Raw genomic sequence first — 8,651 nt, forward strand, 5'->3', positions numbered from 1 at the left:
GAGAAACTCAGTGGTAGAGCACTCCTGGGTAAAATCTGAACAAAGAAAGAGAGGAAAGAAGTTCAGAAGAGCCATTTCACCAATCTGTACCAAAGGCTGGAGTGGAGAGGCCTAAACTAACATACACAATATGTAATGAAACATTAGACTCAAAAGACTTAAAATACAGGAAAATGGAATCTAACAATAAGAGAGATTTAACCCAGAAAAACATGTTGCTTTCAAATCTTCATGCTGATGCAATGCTCCTCTCCAACCCAGGGTGCAGTTTTGTTACCTCTGAATACATTAAAAGAAAAAGAAGAAGAAGAAGAAAGAAATGAAGGCACACACAATTTTCACACACCTACAGTGGTTATCTCAAAATAAATAAATAAAATGAAATAAAATTAAATTTTCCTCAAGTCTGAACAAGTTCAAATGAATCTGAAACAAGCAAAGTTCTCACCACATTTCTACATACAGGGCTTTTCTCCAGTGTGATTTCTTAAATGCTGTTCAAAGGGACCTGGAAAGTTGAAAGTGTTACTGCAATTTTTAAAGATAGAAAAGGGATTTTCACGGACGTGAATTCTTTTATGCATTTGGAGAAAACTCTGAAAGCTGAATACTGCCCCACATGGCTTATCCTCAGCATTTTCTACAGTATGAGTCCTTTCATACAACTGAACAAAACTAGAACAGCTGAACCCTTTATATTTCTTACTTGCATAGGATTTATTCTTTTTATTCCAAAACAATATTCCCAGGCCTTAGGGAAAAAAATGAGAAAACTAGAAGATTTCCCACATTTCTCACATTCACAGGGCTTCTCTGCATGAGTGTTTTCTTATATAAGAAAGGAAAAGAAGCTGACAGAATGTAGCAAATCCCCCAAATTCAGAGGGTTTGTTTTTCAGTGTGAGTGAAATGGCTTTGAAGGCAACAGGGAAAATGGAATGATTTGTGATATTTTTCACATTTAAAGAGTTATTCAGTTGGATGTGGTGGAGTATGCCTTTAATTCCTGAGACTCGAGAGGCTGATTCTGAAGAATCAATGTTGGAGGCTAGCCTCAGAACCTTAGGAAGACCCTAAGAAACTCAAGAAGTCCCTGTCTCAAAATAAAAAAGTAAAAAGGAACTGGAATGTAGCTCAGTGGTAGAGCACCACCAGACTAAATCCCCAGTGGATCAATTGATTGATCGATCTCTCTCTCACACACACACATACACACACACAAACACACACACACACACACACACACATTTTCACCAGTGTGAGCCTCTCTTCTCTTTGAGGATGATATGAAATGTGATTTACCATATTTCACATTCAAAGGGTTTTTCTCCAGTAAACTTCCTACATATATATGAGTGAAACAGTAATAACAGAAGAGTTTACCAATTGTTTTCATGCATACGATTTCTATGCAGTATGTGTTCTTTCACATGTGTGAAGCAGACAAGATGTGGCAAAGGCTTCTCCACGTTGTTGACATTCATTGGGCTTTTCTCCAGTATACATTCTTCTATGTCTGTGAAGGTCACTGGATCTAGCAAAGGTTTTGCCACACTGCTTACATTCTTAGGGCTTCTCTCCAGTATGGGTTTGTTCATGTGAGTGAAGGTAAGAGGACTGAGTGAAGGCTTTGCCACACTGCTTCCATTCATAGGGCTTCTCTCCAGTATGAGTGTGTTTATGCATCCGAAGGTAAGAGGCAGTAGTGTAGACTTTTCCACATTGTTGACATTCATAGGGCTTCTCTCCAGTGTGTGTTCTTCCATGTCTGTTAAGATGATAGGATGTAGCAAAGGCTTTTCCACATTGTTTGCATTCATAGGGCTTCTCTCCAGTATGTATTCTTCCATGTTTATGAAGCTGACAAGAGGTAGCAAAGGCTTTGCCACACTGCTTACATTCATAGGGCTTCTCTCCAGTGTGAGTTCTTTCATGTTTGTGAAGGTCACCAGATCCAGCAAAGGCTTTGCCACACTGCTTACATTCATATGGCTTCTCTCCAGTATGAGTTTGTTCATGTGAGTGAAGGTAAGAGGACTGAGTGAAGGCTTTGCCACACTGCTTAAATTCATAGGGATTCTCTCCAGTATGAGTGCATTTATGCATCCGAAGGTAAAAGGCAGTAGTGTAGGCTTTTCCACATTGTTGACATTCATAGGGCTTCTCTCCAGTATGTGTTCTTCCATGTGTGTGAAGGTTACCAGATCTAGCAAAGGCTTTGCCACACTGCTTACATACATAGGGCTTCTCTCCACTATGAGTTCTTTCATGTGTGTGAAGGTTACCAGATCTAGCAAAGGCTTTGCCACACTGTTTACATTCATAGGGCTTCTCTCCAGTGTGTGTTCTTCCATGTCCTTTAAGCTGATGGGATGCAGCAAAGGCTTTTCCACACTGCTTACATTCATAGGGCTTCTCTCCAGTGTGTGTTCTTCCATGTCTGTTAAGATGACAGGATGTAGCAAAGGCTTTTCCACATTGTTTGCATTCATAGGGCTTCTCTCCAGTATGTATTCTTCCATGTTTATGAAGCTGACAAGAGGTAGCAAAGGCTTTGCCACACTGCTTACATTCATAGGGCTTCTCTCCAGTGTGAGTTATTTCATGTTTGTGAAGGTCACCAGATCCAGCAAAGGCTTTGCCACACTGCTTACATTCATAGGGCTTCTCTCCAGTATGTGTTTTCTGATGTATTCTAAGTAAGCTGGGATAAGCAAAGTCTTTCCCACATACCTTACATTTGAAATGTGCATTCCCTGTGTGTGTGATCCTGTGCTTTTGAAGACTTGTGTGTGAAATAAAGGTTGGACCATCTTGTTTACATTCATAGAGTTTCTTTCCAGAATGAGTTTTTTCATGTCTTCTAAATAAAGAGGATAAATGAAAGGCTTTCCCACATACCTCTCATTGAAAAGGTTTACCTCCACTGTGTGTTATCATGTGTCTTTGAACACCTGGGAGAGAAGAAGAGGCTTCACCACATTGTTGACATTCATAGGGTTGCCACCCAGTATGAGTTTCTTCATGACTTGGAATGTCATTGGAACAACTGATGACTTTCCCACATACTGTACTTTCATGTGGTCTATCTCCAGTTGGTAACAACATTTGTGTGTGAACACTTTTGAGAGAAACCAGAGATTTCCTATATTGTTTAAATTCACATGGCTTCTCTTCACATTCTTCATGCTTACAGTATTTGTGTCCAGAGTGAGATGTGATGTGCCTATGAAGGAATGAAGGACATATGAAATCTTTTGCACACATAATAAAGTCACATGGATTTACTCTATTAAAATTTTTCTTTGTTTGATTAAGAATTGGAATCGATTTGAAGGTTTCCACTATTCTGTGGGGAAAGTTTGAAGTTTACCATAGGACTTCTTTGAAGAAGAAGTGACCAGCACATAATTGATACCTAACTCATTCACAGTTTTCTATTTATTTATAGGTATTTACATTTCTACCAACATCATGTAAAGGCTAGATTTTCTGACTTGTTAAAGTTGCCTGAAAATAAAGAGATTGAAAGGAAACAATCCTTTGCAACACAGCTTCTCTATGGCTATTATTCACATAGTCATATTCACATATGCAATTTCATAGTACTTTTTGCATGTCAAATACTTTGAAAAGACTGAATACCTGTCACAGATAAGTACATATTTCTGGTAAAAAATATTATAAGAATAAATACATTTCAAATTATGCATACTTCTTCAGTTGGTTTGCTTTAAAAATTATATGAAAGTTCTCAGATTCCCTCACAAATTCCTCTTGTGAGTAGAGTTACCTTAGGTTGCTTCCAGAGTTTTCAATCTGATCTTCAGTGGTCTTGTCTTCCCACTTGTTTCCTAAAATGAGACAACATAACAATCTTTATGAATATTTAGGAGCTAGAAATGCTTTGCCAAATTGTAGGTGCCATTTATGCTTCAATAATTCATCAACTGATTTCCTTTTCACCTTCTACATAAATGACCAAAATAAACATGAGTTCTCTATTTGATTAATTTTAAAACCATCATTGTTACCTATAGAAGCCAGGTTTCTGAGGACTTCCAGCATCACATCTCTGTAAAGGTTCTTCTGGGAAGCATCCAGAAAAGACCACTCCTCCTTGGTGAAGTTCACAGCCACATCCTCAAAGGTCATTGAGATCTAAAATATCCCACAAATGTATAGTGGAGGCCAGGAAAGATTGACAGCATGAGAAATCTGCACTCAACATGCATGATGTTCACATGATTGCCTGGCCTCCTGATTAATTCCACAATTTGGTCCATCAAATCTTTACTGCACTCAATTTCTTACACCCATTCCAACACTAGAAATTGGCTACTCAGAAGGCAAACATTATAGTGATTTATACCCTTCCTTTGGTGAGTTCACAGGAAGTAAGACAGGCTCCCAGATCACTCCTAACTTCTTTAATGGTTGCACCTCTATTACATGTCCTAGAAACGTCCTGTGTGGTACAGAGCTAATATAAGCACTTCTGATAGTACGTATCTTTAGAAAAGAAAGGTGATAAGTAGAAAAATGCAGGAATCATGAAACTAAGCATTTGAGAGAGATTCTGCCAACTACAGTGGCTTCCTGTACCTACAAGTTTAATATAGGCAACATGGTATTTACTGATGTCTTGTTTCCTCTGAAAGTCTATTGTTCCATACTTAAAGAAATGCCTAGGGGGCTGGGGATGTGGCTCAAGCGGTAGCGTGCTCGCCTGGGATGCATGCGGCCCGGGTTCGATCCTCAGCACCACATACCAACAAAGATGTTGTGTTTGCCGAGAACTAAAAAATAAATATTAAAAAAAAAGACATGCCTAGGGCCAGCCCCCACTCCCACCCTCTGGGCATGGGGTCACTAAGGAGATTCCTTCATAGACAACATTTAGACAACATTTCACACAGGTGGTCACAATGTGTTAACTGGAAATTGAGCTCATCCTGTGTGATTACACTAAGAACAACTAGAAGTTTGCAGGTGCTTTACTCCAGAACAAATGTAGTCAACTAGCTTACTATTAAATGACCAAAACTAACATGAGTTCTCTATTTGATTAATTTAATTTATTTATTAATAAACACAACAATTTGATAGTTTCTTGTGGTTACTGTCAAAGCAGAATGGGGTAAGTGGAATGATGGCACGTGTCTTAGAAATAACTCAATGAGGACTTAGAAGATGGCGGCGTATGGAGTGCATCACCCCCATGTACCGTGTCACTGTGCGGGTGAATGACAAGTTAGAACGGCCAAAAGCTATCTTGTTAGGAATTTCCAGCAAAATTGGCATGCACCAAAACCTAGAGGAAGGATTTCCATCGCCCGAGGATCGGTTACTGTGGCTCAACCTCGAGCGATTTGTCCGCACAGAGATTCAAGCTTCTTATTCAGCGACTTGCCCCACTGCTAGACTGCGGTGCTCGCCGGGAAACAGCGAGCTAGAAACGCAGAGATGCGGCGCTGCTGATTCTGTGGGTGCCTTCTGGCTGTGCCCTCACTGTGCTCAGTGCTGAATTCTGGGTTTGAAACAGGGGAAGGAAGCGGTCCAATCCTCTCCTCCACACCAGTCAGACCACCAAGGAAGCCAGCGGCCACCATCTTGGAGAGCTGACATCACCATCGCCAGTTTTCGACTGATCACATCTCATTCAGTGATAGAACAGGTCTGTGACATTAAAACTATTTTCCATACAATGGGGAAATCACATAAAATCTTTCCCTGGCTTTCCAGGGGTGTGATTAACAGAGGGAATGTGAGTAGAGGTGTGGGGTAAAGGCAAAGGCACCTGACCCCCAACTCCTCCCTCCCACCAGCGGCGAAAACAAAACCTGTTTCGCCAGCTCTAGGAGGAGGGGCTAGCGGAGAAAATGAAAACAATAAGGTGCCGGTTCCCAAAAGCCGCACTCCACATCCAGGAAACTGCAGGCCCAGAGTGTAGTTTCAACTGCCGAGAGGTACCACACGGGGGTAGACCTGGCTGACAGGAGAAGCCAGGGGACTAGAAACCAGGAATTAACCTAAGCTAACAGGTTTTGAGAGACACCAGTGGGGGGAGGAGGGAGCAGCCTCATAAGGACTGTTTCCTATAGCTGGAGGACAAAATCTTGGCCCGGAAGGCACAGCACCACCTGCTGGAAGCGAAGAAAATAGAAGCCTAACAGTGTCTTTTTTTCTTTTAATTTTTTTTTAATTTTATTTTTTTTTCTTTTCTACAATTGTACTATTATTTTTTTTTTAAATGTAATTTCTATTTTACTGCGTTTTATTATATTTTATTATCATTTCCTTTTCTTTTCTATTCTTTTTTCTTTCTTTCCTCTCTCCCTCTTTCTTGGTTTGCTTCCTCACTTTTTCCCCATCTTTCCTCTTAAGCACGACCACCCAGATTACGTACAACTTACTAAATGCAAATAGATGAATACTACGAATCAGTCCATAGTCCGACTAAGCCCTTAACTACCCCCAAGTACTCCTGTCTATTCCTTGTTAATATCCGCCTGCATTTGAGCAACCCCCCAAAGAAGCTAACATATACTAACCTCCATACCATCAAAGCGCCCGACCTCATCATAAAATCCTAAGTTCAAACCTCAATTCTATACATGCCATCAAATTCTGTAGGCCTCTAATGAAACTAATGAATTTACCTTAAAGCACAATTAAACACAACATCGCTAAACATTGTCTCCCAACACATAGGAGAGATATTGGAACTATGAAAACCAAAACAAATTTAAAGAAGAAAACAGAAACACAGCAGTCAAACAGAGTTGGAAAGCAACGTGAGCACCATGAAAAAACAAGGGGAAAAAGGATTACAAACAATGCAGGAAAGCTTAAATTCACAGGAGAACCTAGAGGCTTCAGAAAAATGGACAGAGAAAGAACTCAAGGTACACCTAACTCACATGGAACAGAATCTTAGAGAAGACTTTAGGCAGCAAGTACAAACAATGAAAGTATACTTTGAAAATGAATTAAATAGGCAAATTCAAATGGCAAAGAATGACCTATACCAGGAGATAGAGATTTAAAAAAAAAATCAAACAGTAATCCTAGAAATGGAGGAAACCATAAACCAAATTAAAAACTCAAATGAGAATATTACAAATAGACTAGATCAAATAGAAGTCAGAGCATCAGATAATGAAGACAAAGTGTATCAACTTGAGAAGAATATAGTCAACACAGAAAGGATGCTAAAAAGTCACCATCAATCTATCCAAGAAATATGGGATGTTATTAAAAAAAACAAAAAAAACTTGAGAGTCATCGGGATAGAAGAAGGTATAGAGATTCAAACCAAACGAATGAACAACATATTGAATGAAAGAATCCTAGAAAATTTCCCAGATATGAAAGATGGAATGGATTGCCAAATCCTGGAAGCCTACAGGACTCTAAACATACAAAACCCTAATAGACCAACTCCAAGAAACATAATTATGAAGATATCCAACATACAGAACAAAAAGACAATATTAAAAGCTACAAGAGAAAGAAGGCAGATTACATTCAGGGGTAAACCAATTAGGTTAACAGCTGATTTTTCATCACAGACGAAGAAAGCAAGAAGATCCTGGAACAACGTATTTCAAACGCTGAAAAATAATGGACTCCAACCAAGAATACTGTATCCAGCAAAATTAAGCTTCAGATTTGACAATGAAATTAAAATATTTCATGATAAACAAAACTTAAAAGAATTCGCAGCCAGAAAACCAGCACTGCAAGGCATTCTGAGCAAAACAGCACCCAAAACTAACATTGGGAAGTAACCCAGTAAAGAGAAGGACAAAACATATAACCAAAAAGGAAAAATGAGCCATATTAAAATAAATAAATAAATAAGCATGTCCGGAAGTACAAACAATATATCAATAGTAACCTTAAACGTTAATGGCTTAAATTCACCAATCAAGAGACAAAGGCTAGTACACTGGATTAAAAAAAAATGAATCCAACAATATGCTGCCTTCAGGAGACTCATATGATAGGAAAAGACATACACAGGTTGAAAAAGAAAGGCTGGGAAAAATCACACCACTCACATGGTCCTTGGAAGCAAGCAGGAGTGGCCATACTCATATCAAATAAAATCAACTTCAAACCTAACTTAATCAAAAGGGATAAAGAAGGCCACTATATATATACTGTTAAAAGGAACCATCCACCAACAAGACATAACAATTATCAATATGTATGCACCAAACAATGGTGCTGCAACATTCATAAAACAAACTCTCCTCAAGTTCAAGAGTCAAATAGACCACAACACAATAATTATCGGTGACTTCAATGCACCGCTCTCTCCATTGGACAGATCCACCAGACAAAAGCTGAATAAAGAAACTATAGAACTCAATAACACAATTAATAACCTAGACTTAACCAAAATATATAGACTATATCAACCATCATCAAATGGATACACATTCTTCTCAGTAGCACATGGATCCTTCTCAAAGGTAGACCATATATTATACCATAGGGCAACTCTTAGTAAATATAAAGGGGTGGAGATAGTACCATGCATCTTATCTGATCATAATGGAATGAAACTGGAAATCAATGATAAAAGAAGGAAGGAAAAATCCTGCATCACCTGGAAAATGAACAATATGTTACTGAATGAT

The 8,651-nt window shown here is 38.9% G+C and overlaps 1 long non-coding RNA gene across 1 annotated transcript; it reads right to left on the bottom strand.

Moving 5' to 3' along the window:
- Window positions 1-296: 296 nt before the first annotated feature.
- On the bottom strand, window positions 297-4,144 carry LOC308640586. Its single transcript, XR_014020308.1, has 3 exons — window positions 4,035-4,144; window positions 3,794-3,854; window positions 297-508 (listed from the first exon to the last, which is right to left on the bottom strand). It is a non-coding gene; the product is annotated as an uncharacterized lncRNA (long non-coding RNA).
- Window positions 4,145-8,651: the final 4,507 nt, after the last annotated feature.

The sequence above is a fragment of the Spermophilus citellus genome, assembly GCF_964194105.1.
Source record: "Spermophilus citellus genome assembly, contig: SCAFFOLD_251, whole genome shotgun sequence".
In the NCBI taxonomy this organism is placed as follows: Eukaryota; Metazoa; Chordata; class Mammalia; order Rodentia; family Sciuridae; genus Spermophilus; species Spermophilus citellus.